The following is a 19,255-nucleotide window of genomic DNA, read 5'->3' as shown; positions in this document are numbered from 1 at the left end:
TTTAACATAAATCCCTTGTTTTTATAGTACTTTGGGTTTATAATATAAATTCCTCAGGTTTATTAATCCCTAAGTTGGGCTTATAATATTAATAGCCACTTACATTTATATTATTAATTCCAAGGGTTTATAATATTAATCCCTTGGGTTCTCAATATTAATCCCTTGGGTTTTAAATATTAATCCCTTAGGTTTATAATAATAATCCATTGGGTTTATTAATCTTAGGTTTATATTCCCATGGTTAAATATTTTTTTTCTAAGTAAGGCTAATTCTATTAAAAAAGATACAAAAGTAAAATTACAATGAGGCCCCAGCCTCAACCATTATAAACATTGTTCATCAGGAGTATCTAAACTGCCCCATATTTGGGGAAACCAGTTTGCCATAGCAAAAGAAACCATACATGAGACCTTGACACAACACAGAATAACACAAAAGAAGTTTTGACAGAATAACCCTTTGTCCAGACAAGAAGACTAACATAACAATTGACTTAACTAAACTAGTCAGCATCTGAGACCTTAGCTGGTGTATGGGTGCTAGCGATTGCCATGAGAATTCATTTGAGCTCATCCGGGGTTGGAGTCTCCTCTTCTATACGACATGCATACTGATACCAATCTTCTTCCTCTTCCGCCACGCCACCTTGTGGCCCCCACGCATGAAGAGTGCCACTCGTGCTTCCAGCCACAGCCATCAAACCAGACGCTTCAACTGAGCTGCCACCTGGTGGCCGAGTGTCTTCAGAATGTCCACCCTCTGGCTGCAGACTGCCACCCCGAATTCCCCTTCCCTCTTCCTCCGGGGCTGGAGTCTCCTCTTCAATACGACAAGCATATTGATACCAATCTTCTTCCTCTTCCGCCACGCCACCTTGTGGCCCCCGCGCAGGAAGAGTGCCACTCGTGCTTCCAGCCACAACCATTAAACCAGATGCTTCAACCGAGCTGCCACCTGGTGGCCGAGTGTCTTCAGAATGTCCACCCTCTGCATGCAGACCACCACTCCGAATTCCCCTTCCCTCTTCCTCCGGGAGCGTCCCTGAGTCTCGGCCAATTCCTTGTCTGCTCTCCTCCTGATGTTGTGCTTCAGAGCTTCTCAATGGAGCGTCTTGTAGCTCGCTTTCTTCAGAGAAGACAATGGTTATGCTGGCAGTGATGATAGGTCTGTTTAGGTTGCTACGAAACCTGAACTGGGTCGTGTGAGGGGCTGGAAGAGGGGGCAAAGGGGATGTAGTAGTATGAAGCCTGAAATCGCTGTGTCCAGCATCAGAAGCCTGCGCACGGCCCCGTCCACTGCGAGTGTTAGGATATCGCCTGTAAATCGAGCTATGAAGGGGAGGATTTTCATGGGGAAGAGAAGGGGAGGCAGGTTCAGGGCTCTGCGCTACCTGTGGGCGAGCGCTTCCACCGCGAGTACCACCCCTACGACTCCTCATGCGATGACGAACCATGTCAAAATGGTGGGACGAGAAGTCAGCGGGAGAGAAGGCAGAGAAAAAAAGCAAAGGATGAACAGAGGTCGTCTGGGCCGGATTCAGAGGGCAAAGCCTGGAATGGGAATAGTGATGCCCATTGCCAAGGTCGATACAACACAACAGCCAGTAGCGGCTCCCGGTAACAGTTCGACTGCAGGGATTTCCAGCTTGGGGTGGGCAGATACAGTGGGAAGGAGGGAGAACTGAGTGGTTGGGAGGCTCCATATCTAGGCAGAAGATGTCCAGGTCTCGGCCTAAGCAGCCATTAAATGCTGCATGCAGGCGCGCCTGAATTCGTCTCAGATGGGCATGGGATGGTGCGCTGGCTACCATTTGGCCTGTCCGAACGCCGCCTAACAGTCGAGTCCACATTAATTACCTTGGTGGTCACCTGCATCCAAGTATGGTTAAATATTAATGCTAGGGTTCAATGTTATTCCTTTGGGTTTATAGTTCCTTGGGTTTTATAATATTTATCTTAGGGTTTATATCCCATGGGTTTATAATATTAATCCCTTGGGTCTATGACAAATATTTTTTTAATATGGAAATCAATCATGGTCAACCATGGTCAACAATGATCAATCATGGTCAACATTGGTCAAACATGGTCGACCATGGTCAATTATGGTCTACCATTGTCCAATGCCACATTGTGACAAAGATTGTGTCAATATGAAAATCAACCATGGTTTATAACATTAATCATAGTGTTTAATATAAATACATTGGGTTTATAATCATGGTTCAACGTCACATTGTGACAAATATTTTCTCAATATGAAAATCAACAACGTTCAATCGCAGTCAACCATGTCACATTATGACAAAGATTGTCTCAATATGAAAATAAACAATGGTCAACCATGCTTGTTTTAGGGTTTATAATATTTATCTTAGGGTTTATATACCTTAGCCTTATAATATTAATCCCTTGGGTTTAATACTATTCCTTTGAGTTTTTAGTGTTAAACCCTTGGGTTCATTAGCGCCTTGGGTTTATAATATCAATCCCTGCGGTTTATTAATCTAAGGTTTCATATTCCTAGGGTATAATATTAATGATAGGGTTTATAATATTAATCTTAGGTTTAATATAAATCCATTGGGTTTATAATATAAATTCCTTGGGTTTATAATATTAATAGTCGCTTACATTTATAATATTAATCCCAAGGGTTTATAATATTAATCTCTTGGGTTCTTTATATTAATCCATTGGGTTTATAATATTAATCCCATTGGGATTAAAGCCAATGAAATAATATTAAACCATAGGAATATGAACCCTTAGATTAATAAACCCAAGGGATTAATATTGTAAAACCAAGGGAATAATATTAAACCCCAAGAATATTTATGTTTGGGTTTGTAATATTAATAATCTATTGAGTTTTTAATATTAATCTCAAGGGTTTTTAATATTAATGTGTTGCGTTTAATGGTTTTATAGGTTTGTAATATTAATAATCCATTGAGCTTTTAATATTAATTGCATTGGTTCATTATTATTCCATTTGATTTTCAATATTTATTCCTTGGGTTTATTAATTCCTTGGTTTATTGGTCATCCCATCGGTTTCTTAATTCCTTGGATTTATAATATTAATTCCATTAGTTTCTTAATTCCTTGGGTTTATAATATTAATAATCCCTTACGTTTATGATTCCTTGACTTCATAATCTTAGAGTCTTTGATATTAATCTTAGGTTTGATACATTTATATATTATTTTAGCATATTAGATTTATAATATAGCATATATTAAGTTGACGCCTACGGTGTATATCAACCACATTTATTAATGTGGTTGTGCTAGTCTACATCCAATCCTTGCAATAGTTGGGAAATAGTTGGGTTAATTAATTTTCAAGCCTAGGTAAACTCTAATATTGGTTAGCAAATGTTTTTTATGCTCTTTGGCTTGGGTAATGTGGTTCGGCTAGACTGATTCCTTTCTTCGTTTAAGAAGACTAATTGATAGTTTTGAATGAAAAATTATTTATATTAGTATAGGTTGATCCATCATTATCATTGTTATTTAAAAATAATTAGATCGCCTAAATTTTTTTGATCCCCATCCAAATAAGAAGATAAGGTTCACATTTACTATATGCTTCTAATGGTTGAATTACCAGTCTAGATTGATCTTAACTTTGGATGAGTAGAGAGGGATCAAATCTCTTTTCACTTTAAAATAGGTTTGTATCTCAAGAGATTTGATCCCTTTAGCCACTTAGTAGATCTAGGGTTAAGATGAATCTAGAGTGGTTTAATTATTAATTACAGTTATTTATAATTAATTTATAATTATAATTATTACTTTATTTTTTTTAGTTTTATGTAATTTGGCCAAGTCAAAATGTTTTATTGATAATTATAATTTTATTATTTTATTTTATTTTTGTATAATTTGAGTGAATTAAAATCTTGAAAAAAACATTACAATATCTCTATCATATTAAGTTCAAGAGCACTCAATGCAATTAACCCATTTATTTATATTAAAAAACACAACACCTAAATTTTAATCAAGTAAACATAATTTTAAATCATACTCCACAACATATATAATAATCTCTCTCTCTCACACACACACACACACACACACACACACACATATATCTATTCAATTTTTTTTAATTAATTATTCTTCAAAATAATTGTTTTAAATATAATTAAAGTGGTTAACCCAATTATGATAGAGATTAATCTCATTCCTTATGCACCCTCATTAATAAACTTGATTGGGTCTGCTACACTGCTTCTTTATACTCCCGATCCCTGATTGCCCCGATCTCCGATTGTCGGCTATCGCTATATCGACATTCCGTTACACTGTCCATCGACCCTTCAACTCTGCGATATGCGATCGATTCCCCACTGTTCGATCAACTTTGATCCAACAGTCCACATTGTGCCCGATCCACAAGCTAATCGCCAATTCCCCGCAATCGATTTAACCGCGGAAGATCTGACGGTTCACATCTATTTCGGGTAGACAACAAGCCTGGAGGTTAACTGCCCGATAAGGCAATTTTCTCTCTCCTCCCTTTGCTACGTGTCAAACGTTCAATGGGATCGGCGGCCACACAACATTACCGCTTACCACCTTTTAATCGCCCGATATACCATTTTGGTATATAAATCCACCTTTCCTTACTAAAGTTCGCCAGTGTGATAAAGTGGTCGTGCTTGGCCCGATTAGATCTGGTCCGTTGATCTTATAGATCCAACGGCCACGATTCCTTCACGCAATTATTTCCTCCTATATTGGTCTTGCTTGTTTTAATTAATAGACTTTGCGTTATAAACACATTCTCTGCCATACTTTGTTCTTCAATGTCATTACTCCATACGACAGATAAATATGATATTTTTGAAGTGACGATTGGGTTTTAAGTGGCTCAAACACTGTTATTAACAATAAGGCTCCAATTACATTTGATCGTTGCAACTCATGACTTGTTCATAAAACAGACAGAGCAAAATGCCTCGATTATTCCGCAAGCAAACAATACAGAGACAAGCGAAGGATTTCAATAGAAATGGCCCTTTTAACAAACTCGCAATCATTTATTCAATATAATGAATTTATAGAGTCTCGCCTCTCTGGCTTGTTTACATAAATAAAAGGTCATGTTTCAATCTTGAAACCCTCGTTGTCTCCTCTCTGGCTTCTCTCGAACGTATAACCTATCTAACCTCTCTAGTTTCTCCCTCGCTAACTTATCCAACCCTGAATTACACAAAAAGATCACAATTTATACAAAAGTGGATTCATGAACCAAAATTGGTTCAGATCCAGAAATCTCTCACTCTCTCCTAAAGAATCTCTTTAACTCCATTCTTCTCTAAACCAAACGCTAAATGAAGCTTTTAAATCCCTCATATCCTATTCTAACCAAATAAATCTAACTATTTGGTCTGATCTCCACACAGGGAGGATCAATCAGCCACATATACCCTTTTCTCATATTTGACAATAAATAAACACTGTCACACATTTAAATAAATAAAATTAACTATTCTCTTATCTTCCAACCCCTTGTTAGTCACAACATGTGATCATTCTATCACATTGCTGACTAGGCCTGAATGCTCCTGCATCAGACTCCCAAAGTTGAAAGTTTCCATGACCTCCTAGTCATGTGTTTCTTCTGTTGTCCATCCAGTATCCTAAACTTTATTTTGTAGCTGGTCATCACTTTCCTCATGCTGCTGATTCAATTCTTCTGCTACTGTCACTTCCGTTCCTCCAGATTTCCAAATCTTATGTTGTTGATGTCCTCTTTCCTTGCTGATACAAATTCCTCTTGTTAATTTCTCTTCCTTGCTGTCCCTCTTCTTCAATGAATTCATCTTCCACAATTTCTCAACTTCCTCCTTATCATTTGTTCTCAACTGAACTCCACTGACATTTGTCTGTTGTACATTCTCCTTTACCAATTAAATTATAAAATTTCTGTCCAAATCTTCTTTGCCTCTGTCATTTACAAATTGTTGTTTGTATTCTACAACTTCCCTTCCATTATCATTAAAGATAATCCTTTCCTCTATGTTATCAGGTTCATCTAATAATCTTTCCAGAAAAATACAAATTCCTTCATATTCAATAAGCATGTCATTTTCATATGACTCCTGCTTCCTGTATAAAACAGAATTTCCATCATAATTGTCATATTCAAAATAACTATGGGTTTCAATCTTCATAGGTAATTTTGCGATCAAATCTTTATACTATTCTTCTGCATAAGTTATGAAACTATCATCAATTCTCATTCCAATACTTTCCTCTGCATTACACAGTGTTCCTTGTTCTAACACAAGATTACCATTCAACAATTCAATAACTAGGATTTCTTGGAGAGTATCATTCTGAAGTATCCTTTCATCATCTATACTTATACCATTGCAACAATATGATGTTGTTTGACCTTTTCCTACAACAGAAATAGAATTTTGGTTTTCTAAAGCTTCTTCATGGTTTACAAATTTATAAAAATAATCCACTTTAAAATCACAGAATTCCTGAACTTCTGCATCTGTCAACATCATCATATATTCCTTCACAAGTTCCAGAGTACCTTCATTTTGATTTTCTACTGAAGATATTTCATTCTGGTTATCATCACAAACTTTCATTTTCTTATCTTCAACTTCTTTAATCATGACAATTTCCCTCTCAATACCATCATTCTCAAAATTATTAAATACATGCTCAAAATATCTTTCTGTTTCAACCATCTCTTCCAGTAATCTCACTTCTTCATCAACATGCATAAGCACATTGTCCAATTGTTGTTAATCACCTGTCAAACCTGAAAACATACACAACATGTCAGTTTCAATAATACAAGGCTCTTTATTTGAAGCCTCAGTGATCAGCTCCTCATGCTTCTCTGAACTATTTTGATAGTTCACTAAGTTATTAAGAAATCGTTCCTCAACATCTTTGATTTCTTCCTCATCAAAGAAAACTTCTGGGACTGCAGCTTTTTGACTATGCTTGGCAACTTCATCATAAGTTCGTAGAATACCTTCCTGTTCTACACAATTTCTTCCAACACTCAGTTTATCCAAATAAGATAACAATGCCTCCTCTTCTTCTATGATATGACTTTGATCTTTCAAAGATTTCCTTGACTTAACTTCTTCAGCTAATTTCTCTGTGTCAGCTTTCCTTTTCTTCACTTCACAAATCTGTAATGCATCTGTTTCCTTTCCTTTTTCCATTTCCCATTGGTCTTCTATCCATGCTAAAATTCCTTCAAATATGATCCAATAAGTTTTCACTAAGAGAAGACACAACCATTTAGCTATACCTTTTAATTTCTTCCACCAATTGAAGTCTTGAAAGTCCTTATGCATCTCCTTTTTTGTTTGTCTTGCCTCTGCCTCTTTCACCTTTTTATACACAGGTTCAAATTCATTAGGCCACATACCTACAAATTTACATTTACAGAAATGATTAATCCCAAAAATATGAGATCCTCTTGTCTGTGAGGATGCTACCAACACATTCCTCTCATTATGATCTACATGGATCAGTTATTCATCTCTGTCTTCTTCCCCAAGGAGAGATCCTTTCTCTGGTTCATAGATGTATTATACTCCTTCATTCTCACATGTTCGAAGTATTAATTTCTCAGCAAACAATTCTCTGACAGGCTATTTATCTCTTCTTCCCACATAAAATCCTTGTTTCCATTTTTCTCTAATTCCTTTCAATACCAGCTCCTCCAAACGACTGAGTTCTACCTTCAGCCAACTTTGTGTTCCTTTCTTCTTTACTCATTTCTTTGAGTCCAACTGCTTCAACACTCTTTTTCCTTTGTCTGTGACTTCCTCTATACCCCTGTCATAACTATCAATAGTCAATTCCATTTCTTCCTCTGGTGAACCTTCCTTGTTCACTAGTGAGCTACAACTAGCCTTTTTTCATTTCACCTGTAATAAGTCTCCTCCATGCCTCACCAAACTTTCCTGAGTTTAGCCTTTTGGAACCTATTGGTTCTTTCCTCGAACCTTTCACTGACTAACAATTCTACCCAACGCTCCTCTTGCTAGAACTGTTATCTCCTATCCACAATCACAATTGTGGAGCTGCCTCAACAACTTCTACCCAACCACAGTTGGAAGTTGTTCTCATCTCCTCTTGAATACTCCTTGCTTTAGGCTTTGCATCTTCAATTGCTCACTTCCTTCTTTCCTTTAGTAATTTCGTTTACTGTTGGGTACTTTCACCTTTAGTCATCTGAGAGTTCTTCTTGCTCTATCTTCTTTAACATAGCTCATATGCTATGATGCTGATACAATTCATTCTATCTTTCAACAATTCCACTGACCTGCACAATCTTATCTCAAGATACATCAAAGTACCTTTCAAACCTGCAATATTTCCTTCAAAGATGTCTTAAAACTAATTCCCATTCCATCAGTTAAATCTTTGCCAAAGAATTCATCTGTTCACTATTTCATTTAGACTTCCTATTCAAAAGACTCCACACAACCAACAACTCTTTCCCATTTTACTTTTCATAATGGACTCTTCAGTTTTCAAGATCAATTAAGATTAGATCTGAATTTCAATTATATTTACATATTCATGACAGATACTATCAATTCCTTCTGATAACCTGTTTGTAAGCAAATCCTGTCTTGCTTCTACGAATTCCAAAATTCATTCCTTGTAGTGGTTCTTCTTTCAGTCCTATTAAACCCAATCTTTGTTCTTTCAATCATCAATATCATTACCTTCAACAATATTTTAGGAAATCTTCAATCATTCTCAGTTTTCACAAATTCTTCAAATCATTTAAATGATTCAATGCCATAACAAACCGCTCTTTAATTCAGGTTTAACTTCTAAAGCTTTCATTTCAATTTATCTTTTAAATCAAATCAATCATTCAATCAACTTACATGGAATTCTCATGTTCCTGAAAGGAAAACATCTTCTCATTTGAAATTTCAATCCCTTGTTGTTCTTTCGACATTCAAAACACATCTCTGCAAAATTATCAAAATAAACATTCTTACCAGACCTTCCTCAGATATTCACTATTTCCCCATTCTGATCTCAGCGTCCTGTGCAGTCTGATCCCCATCTGTATCAAATTCACTTTAGTGCAATTATACATATGCTAAGATTACAATTCAATTTCTAAACCATTCTGTACAGAGCATTAACCTGCTCTGATACCAAAAATGACGCAGGAAACCCCTTCATGGCGGAATCCGATCATAAAGGTAGTTCCCCCTTCATATATTCAACTATCGGTCTGGACTTAGTGGTTATACCCACATAAACATATCAGAAGTGTTTTCTTTCTTTAAACCTTTAAAAACTCGGGCTAAACAACTTTATTGAATTACAAAGGAAATACGGGAAAACTTGCTTCGATTCCATAAACTAAAACTCAAAATATGTAAACCCGCTTCTATAAATCTTTCGGGTCCGCCTCTTCCATATGCCTTATTGCCTTTTCTCCGATCTTCGCTTTACACAGAATTACAAAGAAATATGCTCACAAATGCATAGGCCAGATCTCAAAACTTATACACATTCAATAATAAACTTGATCGAGTTCGCTACGCTGCTCCTTTATACTCTCGATCCCTGATTGCCTCGATCTCCGATTGTCGGCTATTGCTATATCGGCATTCTGTTACATTGTCCATCGGCCCTTCAAATCTGTGATATGCAATTGATTCTCCACCGTTCGATCAACTCTGATCCAACGGTCCACGTTGCACCTGATCCACAAACTAATTGCCAATTCCTCACCGTCAATTTAACAGCGGCAGATTTGACGATTCACATCTATTTTTGGTAGACAAAAAGCCTGGAGGTTAACTGCCTGATAAGGCCGTTTCCTCTCTCCTCCCTTTGCTACGTGTCAAATTTTTAATGGGATCGGCAGCCACACATCATTACCACTTACGACCTTTTAACTGCCCAATATACCATTTTGGTATAAATACACCTTTCCTTACTAAAGTTCACTGACGCGATAAAGTGTCCTGCTTGGCTCGATTAGATCTGGTCCATTGATCTTATAGATCCAACAACCACGATTCCTTCACGCAATTATTTCCTCTTATATTGGTCTTGCTTGTTTTAATAGACTTTGCGTTATAAACACATTCTCTGCCATACTCTGTTCTTCATTGTCATTACTCCATACGACAGATAACTATGATATCTTTGAAGCGATGATTGGGTTTTAAGCGGCTCAAATACTATTATTAACAATAAGGCTCCAATTACATTTTATCGTTGCAACTCATGACTTATGCATAAAACAAACAGAGCAGAATGCCTCAGTTATTCCACAGGAAAACAATACAGAGACAAGTGAAGGATTTCAATAGAAATGGCCCATTTACACACACCCGCAATCATTTATTCAATATAATGAATTTACAGAGTCTCGCCTCTCTGGCTCGTTTACATAAATAAAAGGTCTCGTTTCAATCTTGAAACCCTCGCTCTCTCCTCTATAGCTTCTCTCGAACCTCTAACCTATCTAACCTCTCTAGTTTCTCCCTCAGTAACTTATCCAACCCCTGAATTACACAAAAAGATCACAATTTATACAAAATTGGATTCATGAACCAAAATTGGTTCAGATCCAGAAATCTCTCACTCTCTCCTACAGAATCTCTTCAACTCAACTCTTTTCTAAACCAAACGCTAAATTAAGCTTTCAAATTTCTCATCTCATATTCAAACCAAATAAATCTAACTGTTTGGCCTGATCTCCACACAGGGAGGATCAATCAACCACATATACCCTTTTCTCATATTTGACAATAAATAAACACTCTCACACATTTAAATAAATAAAATTAACTAATCTCTTATCTTCCAACCCCTTGTTAGTCACAACATGTGATCATGCTATCACATTGCTGACTAGGCCTGAATGCTCCTGCATCAGACGAGTGTTTGGAAATCACGGGGTGTAAGGGGATCGAGCTTGCTAGTATTATCATTACTCTTCTCCATTACGCCGATGATATCATTCTTCTTGTTAGAATCCATGAGGACCTCAACAAGAAAATTAAGACTCTTCATGACTATTTCTCCAAGATGGGTATGATAGTTAATATCGACAAGACTAAAATCATGATAATTAAATCCAAAAAGATCACGCAAGGAAATTTCGTCTATGATAAAAATTGCTTGGATCAGGTCTCTTCTTATAAATATTTGGGTATTAACATTCCTTATCAGCTCAACTAGAATTACAACATTGAGAAAATGATTATCGGAGACTAGAAAGCTTACTATGAGCTTGAAAACAATTGTAAGGTTGCCGATCTTTATATTTGGAGTAAAAAAGGGTTCCTCTTTGAGACCCTCATCGCCCTTGTTGTCCTATATAGTTGTGAAGTCTGGGGTTGTAGTATATCTAGAGAGTCGTGGATAAAGATTGAGATGATTCAAAAGAAATTCATAACCTACAATCTCAAGATCAAGGGAAATACCCCCTATCCTATCCTCTTGATTGAAGCTGACCTCTCCCTTATTGAAAATAATGTTATTTTTAAGTATCTAATGTATAAGAAGAAGCTTTACAACATGGAATCTCAAAGGCTTCCTAAAATTTCTTCCAACTTTAGTAAAAACTCCCACCTTCTCCTCAAGCGTGGGTGGCATAGGCATGCCTAGTCTTGGATCAACCATTGGGGGATTAATGAGGAGATCATCCTGAGAAACAAGGATAGTGTCAAAGATACTATCACCTCCAATTTTAAGGATAATATATGGGATAATAAGGAGATGGAGGGTAAAATGAAGCTAACATATTATAAGGAGGTGATTAACCCCACCCTTTAGAACCATAATTGTCTTTAGTTTTGACCAGCTCAAATAAAAAGATGAAAATTGCCAATATTAGAACTAATTCTCATGAGCTTTGAGGTGAAACGGGGCGGTGGTCTACTCCCAAGACTCCCTGGGATGATAGAATTTTTCAACTTTGCGATACTAAGAGGGTGGAGGATGAAAAGCACTTTCCTTTATATTATCCAACCCTTACTCACATCCTCTCTCATTGTCCTAACATATGTCACACTTCCAATCTTATTGACTTGTTAAGTAAAGCCAACTATAATGATCTTGGTGTGCTTCTTTCCCTTCTTTTTGAGCACATAAATAAGATTCTAAAGAATTACAATTGGATTCTTCTTCTTTTTAAGGTCTAATAGACCGCATTGGCCTTAGTGGATGTTAATCATCATCATCATCATCATCTTAACTTCCAATGTACCGAGATATGAGAGGGAAATCTATTGAGATACAACCTCTTTTAGAATGAAAAGAGATTTGATCCCTCTTGGTAGATCCAAAGTTTACATGGATCTAGGTTTGATCTGAAATGGAGTAGATTAGTAATGTTGTGCTAATTCCCCATTTAGAATAAAACCCAAGATGTTTATCATTTGCTTATAAAGTGCTTAAGGATTCACCACGTTTTCTTAATTAACTGATTCCCATGAGAGTTTCTTATGTAAATGTTATAAACAATTTAACATAAAACATATGCTGAGCAACAACAAAATCACAACAAAAGACATTAACTACAACACACAACACAGAGATTTGATGAGGAGTTCACCCCTACTGGCTACGTCTCCTTGGTCTAGCTTCCAATGCTTAAGCCTCTCCATGCTCAAATGCCTCTGAAACCTGTCTCAATGAGTTCAGAATACTAAAAAATGGCCATCTAGCCTCTTTTTGCATCCAATTTGGATAAGAACTGAAGAAGTTATGACTTCTCCTAGTTCTCCACTATTTGTTCCACAAGTTGCTCCAAAAGTGACATAATCCCACAAATTCACTCCAAAATCCGCTAATTGAGCGAGAATTTGGCCACGCCGCGGACCATAATTTGTCGGCCATATCGCAAATCGCAATTGACGAGGTTTGGCGCGCTGAAGGTCTTGTTAACACTACAAAATGTTGCGATATCGATATCGCGGACCCAACGGGAGTATAAATTGTGGATCATAACATCTTGCATCCAAGAACTTATCACTCATCTTAATCGGAAATCGATGCGGGATAATAATCGGCAGACCCGATGACATATAAACTGCAACACATAAAATATCGCATCTGGGCTGTCTATCGCAATCGAAACTTTATTGCTCATCACATTTCGCTATTGGCAGATAATCCATGTAGCATGCATATATATCAATATATATATATATATATATATATATATATATATATATATATATATATATATATATATATATATCGATGATACTGGGTGCGATATGCGATTGTGATATATCACATTGCAACCTTGACTGTGTCGGGGGCCGATTCTATAACTCCTCCTTTCCTACGATTGTGATATACGATATCGCAAATCACAATCGGCACTGCCTGGGGGCCGATTCTTAACCTGATCCACCTGCGACCTGCGATATGCGATATGCGAGGGCCAATGGTGGCCTACCACTTGGCGCCTCCTCATTCGCTGGGACCTTTGCCACGTCATCCAATCCTGCCATGTAGACAAGTCAAACTTGAACTTTGACTTACTCTAACTTTTGCATACGAGCTTGGATTTGAGTGTCGTTCACACTGTTGGATTCAGAATGATGATATCTTCAATTTGAAGCCGAGTTTAACAAGATTCTGACACTTTGATGTTTGAGCTTAAATTTGAGCACCTGATCAAGGTTGGTTTAATTTCCCCCTTTTAAATTGGTTATATTCCACATAAATACCATGGGCCAACATTGTGGGTTCTTGATACCATGGGTCAATACCATAGGCATTTTTATTTTTATTTTATTTTTATAGGAATATTTTTTATTTTTATTTCATTATTTTATTTTGATAAAGTAAATTTTTTACATTGCATTATACCGGTCTAGATCCATTTTAACTTTGGATCTACCAAGTGCGGAGAGGGATGAAATCTCTTTAGATGCAAACCTCTTTTAAAGTGAAAAGATAAAAGGTATTTGATCCATGTCAGCACTTGGTAGATCCAGAGTTAAGATGGATCTTGGTCGCTATAATATATGTGTAGTTGACATTGAAATATTTGATTTATAATTCACGTTCTCTATATTAAAATGTTAAAACATGGCCCTCATATTTTTTTCCTGTATCTATACATCTAATTATTTTTATTTATTATTAATATTTTCCTAAAATATTGCATATCAAATCCATTTTAAGCATTGAAAGAATAACAAATATCCCTCGTACATTGAATTATAAATAAACTATTTTTTTCAGAGAAAAAAAGCAATTATAAATAAACTATTACTAGAATAAGAATTCTCTCAATTTTCTATCTCTATGTTTAATGTTAAAATCTTTTACTCAACGTGCCTATTGAAATATTTTATTTATAACCCTAAGAATTTTTTTTAATTTAAATTACTTTATCTTTTCTATATAAAGTAGATATAAAATTATATTATTTAATATTGATATGAAAATATTTTAATTATGTCAACATTAATTTTTTTTGTTATTACTAATTTTAATTTGTTAATTTAAAGTATTATTTTACAATTTTAAATGTAATGTTATATGACAACATTTCTTCCATATTTAATTGTAGAGCATTTTTAGTGCAATTAATCTGTTTATTTATTTTAATTTTTATTACATATTTAATTTTATGTAATTTTACTTAGTCAAAATGTTAAACATTACTACTAGATTCTTCTTATTTTTATTTTATTTCACTCTCATTCTTTTTTATCCATTTTCATTAACTCTAGATTCTCTTTTGAAATATCTAGGCTTATTACATCTTTTCTCTTTAAATTCATGTAATCTCCTCTCTATATTATTTTATTCAACATTTAAATTATCTTATTTATTATATCTATTTATTTATTTTTATATATTTTATTATCATTTTATCTTTCATTTAGCTCTAATAATCCATGAATTCATCATATTTTTTAATTTTATTTCAGTGTCATTATCTCCTATCATTTTTTCATTAATTCTAGATTCTCTTTTCTGATTTCCCCACTTTTTTTCGAAGAAGGAAAAAAACGTCTTTTTATAGTAAAACAGAAGGAGTACATACATCATAAAATGATCTTCGAGCAATTGTAATGACTGGAATTTGATGACGTTACTAAGAGGAGTACATACATCATAAAATGATCTTTAAGAAATTGTAAAGACTCGAATTTGATGAAGCTACTAAGTTACCAAAAATATTCTGAGATGAACAAAATCAAACTTTATAACAATAGCAATAGATTGTCAAATTTAACCTAGTAAAAGACCCCAATAAGACTAACCAAGTTGCATGCGTTACAAAATTGGTAGAGCACGAGAAGAAGCAACAAGTAATCAAGTATAAGATGCCCAAGTGACAACAAAATTGTAGAAATCAAAACTAAAGATGATAAGGTCGATGGCATATAGGAATTTGAAGTCTTTTGTGTCCAACCATAGTACCCTCCTAGATTTTCTCTAGGAATATATATCCTTCCTCAACTTGAAGACCTCTCTTTGAGAGAAAATCAACCTTTTCGTTGAACCCACAATGAATATGCAGGAAGCACAAACTTTGAAAATGTTGGTTCAACACCATGATTCTACACATCCAACATACAAGAGAGGAACCTATAACTTTCCCTTACCTTCCAGCTAATCAATCACCACTTTTGAGTTGCCAAAAATCTGAAGGGATAATTCAACAGATGAAAAAATAAATAGGAGAGTTCATACCGCAACAACATCTGCCTTAATATTTGATCCACACCCAACATTCATCCAAAAATATATAAAAGTGTTTCCAAGAAAAGTGATGATTCCACCAGACCCACAAGAGCCGAGTTGTTGTGCTCCATCAAAGTAACCTCTAAATTCAAATAATGGATGATTTGAAGTAGAGATGAAGCGAGACTTGCTAGAAGGAAAAGGAAAAAGATAATCCAAAAAGAAATGAATAACCTAAGGGAGAATCCAAAGGATGTTGAACTGAGGGCCCTAAAATATCTGTTTATTGTGGACTTTCCATATACCCCATGCAATAAATACCAACAAAAATTTGATAGCGCCCATATGTTAAACCCACCAATTTATATAGGTTTCTAAATAGTAAATCAGAGCAAGCTCATAGAGATTAAGGATATGACTAGTCTCAATTCGTAAAGCTCTAAAAAAACAACAAGAAAAGAATAGATGATCTACATACTCTAGAGCTTGCATACAAGGGATGGATATATTAGGACTTGTGAAACCTTGGTGAGCCAAGTTACCCAGGTCAATATCCTATCATCCAAAGCTAGCCATAAGAAGCACTTAAGTTTAGGAGGTATAGGCCAGTCCCAAATAACCTTCATCCACCACTTAAAACTCGAATAAATAATATGCTCATTGATGAATTTATAAGCCAATGAAGTTGTGACATGGCCCATAATAACATTCCCACACCAAACAGTTGTTTCCTACTTATTTTCTATAAAAATACCAAAGCGAGATAATTTAGAGACAAAATCCTCCCATTTGAATGCCAAAGTACCCCAGAGACCCAAGTCAGTCAAGGAGAACCATCTGCCAAAATGTCGGTCATGTTCATCTTGTACATAGACATGGCTTATCTTATAAATATGATGTGCATTCAAATGTGTGATGAGGTCCAATGATAATTTAAAATAGGATTCCCCGCCATTGCAAGGATTAGTCCCCAAACAATTATTCTCACCACAACCAACTTTCTAGGAAATTAATTCTTTGATCCACTTCAAAGAGCTCGATAGACCCCTCTAGAAGTAGGACCCTCCCTCAAAGTTTGATTTCCTACCAGACCACATCTAGTTAGCCAATGATTGGTTTTTTAAATATTTATCCATAATGATATTACTCTACATACCCGTGTCATTCAATATCCTCCAAAGGCTTTTACTAGCAATGGCAAGACCAAAGTGATGAAGATTCTTGAAACACAAACCACTAGAACCTTTAGGCCTTGAAAGAACCATCTAATTAACCAAATGGAACCCACCATTTTTCTTTTGTCCATCCCATAGGAAATTGAAAAAAGTCTTCCTAATCCTCCTGAAGACATATTTTGCAACCATTGAAGGATAAGACCAATATACAGGCATACCTTGCAAAACTAACTTCACCAAGGTCATCCTCCTACCAATGGATAGCCACTTATTACACCAAATATTGATATGCCTGCCAATATGATCTAGAATCCTGTTCCAACCCCTCACCTGATAGTAATTGGGCTTTAGGTGAATGCTAAGAAAAGTAAACCCAAACTCTAGTTGGGTCACTTTGTAAGGAAGGAGCATTGTAATGGACTCACACAAATCAACAGAAACATTGTGTTGATAAAAGGATGTGTTGGAGTCCAAGTATGAACTTGGGTTAACTAGGAAGTAAAATGTAAATGTATATGTGAAAGGAAATGTAAAATGACATGTAAACTTAAATGTAATGAAATGAAACTAAAATGTACAACTAAAATGTACATTCATGTTGGAGGAAAAAGTTGTTACAAATATTTTTATGAAAATAATAAAATATTCCCTATTGTGTATTAAGGTTATTGTGTAGTAAGGTTAGGTGTTTTGAGGAGGTTGAAGGGTGGGGATTCAAGTCTATCTTTTTTTAGTCTCATTGGAGAGTGGGCTTCGGTAGAGGTCTTTGGAGTGTGTGTGAAGCAACTTAGAGGTGGTGAAGCCTCCCTGCCACCATGGCAAGGAGGTCTACACATTTTGTAAAGTTTTGTTCATGTTAATGTAATACAGAATCTGGGTTCTAGTTATGCGTGCAACAAATTATTTTGCGTTGTAATTTTCTGAGTTTGTTCGTTGTCTAGTGTTATGTGTTTATTTCTATAGTTGTGGCTATGTAATTAGTTCTAGTTCTAGTGTTTGTAGTTTTGAATTTTTATTTTTATTTTGTTGGCCCTCTTAGTTGGAGGTGCCAAAAAATTGCACGAGTTAGAAGACTTGGTCCCCCTCTCCAGCTAGGTGGCAACAACGATGGAGAGAAGCCCAAGTGAATAAATCTATGGTCAGAAGGGGGTTGCAGGCCTGACTAGCATGTAACTTCTAGAAGAATGTGGCATTATTAGCTTCTTGGCTCAAAACTTTTTGGGTTCTGTTAGCCTGGTAGCTCATCACCAGTCTTGTGGTTTCTCGGTGTTTCCAAAGGTGTCTTCTCGTTCTCATAGCCCTTGTGGTATTTTTTCTGTGGAAAGAGGGGTCGCTAAGATTCCTATGGTGGACATGGTGTTTTTAATAGAAGACTCAGTGGATGAGTGAACGTACTGCAGGGGAAAGACTTTGAGAATATGGTTTCCTTTCATGGCCCTATGATGGTCGCACCACTGTTGGCATGCGACACCCACAAGGTTCATCGCAGTGTTACAAACAACTAACTATTACTTTACTTCTGGGCTACACCTACACTCTTCTTTACTTAGTTACAACTTCTTCTTTATTATATGTTAAGTGTTATGTGCGGAAAACATAAACTTAAACATAAACTATGCAACAATTCTATATCAACATAAACCAACAGATCGTGCTAACATAATATCAAGTAAATGAATATCTTTTTATTATGATGAATTTTGTACATCAATGAGAGGTTGGCCCAACAAGGTCGCAACACTTCTCATGGTTAGTTATTCATAACCACATTTTAACATGGGACAATCTACTTAAGGGGTTCATGGGGCCTAGTAGATGCTCACTTTGCGAGGTGGATTCACAATATTGCAATCATACATTCTTAAAATATCCCTTTGTAGTTGATATTTGGGAGGAAGTATCCACACTAAGAGGGGTTTATGTGACTAGAGAGTTCTCCTCTATTCCTTATTGTATTATCTCTTGGGAACATCGAGTGAAAGCCTTCAGGATGGTCCCTCTGTATGTCATGTGGGGCATTTGGCAATCTAGAAATGATCATATTTTTTAAGGAAAATCTCCAAATGTTAAGATCGCTACCCTAAGGATTGTTGCATATTTCCCTGAGTTCCCAATGCCACTTCCCGGTCTATTACTCTTAAAGATCTAACCAAGATCTACCCAATCTTCTCATTTGATGGGGCCTCCAGGTGGACAATGCGGATGTGGAGTTTCTCTCCAAGTTGACCTCTCTTTTCTATATCGATTTCGTTGGTTTGGAGGCTATGGGGACAACTGCAATCCGAAATAATCACATTATAGGGAGCTCTACAATGTACGTCGTGGCTCGACATTGACAAAATTTTGATTGTTGCAGATTCACTTTCCAT

Source organism: Pinus tabuliformis, chromosome 5_2 (genome assembly GCF_031772625.1).
Source record: "Pinus tabuliformis cultivar Carrire ecotype Pingquan chromosome 5_2, CPIR1, whole genome shotgun sequence".
Classification (NCBI taxonomy): domain Eukaryota; kingdom Viridiplantae; phylum Streptophyta; class Pinopsida; order Pinales; family Pinaceae; genus Pinus; species Pinus tabuliformis.
This window is presented reverse-complemented; position numbering follows the sequence as displayed.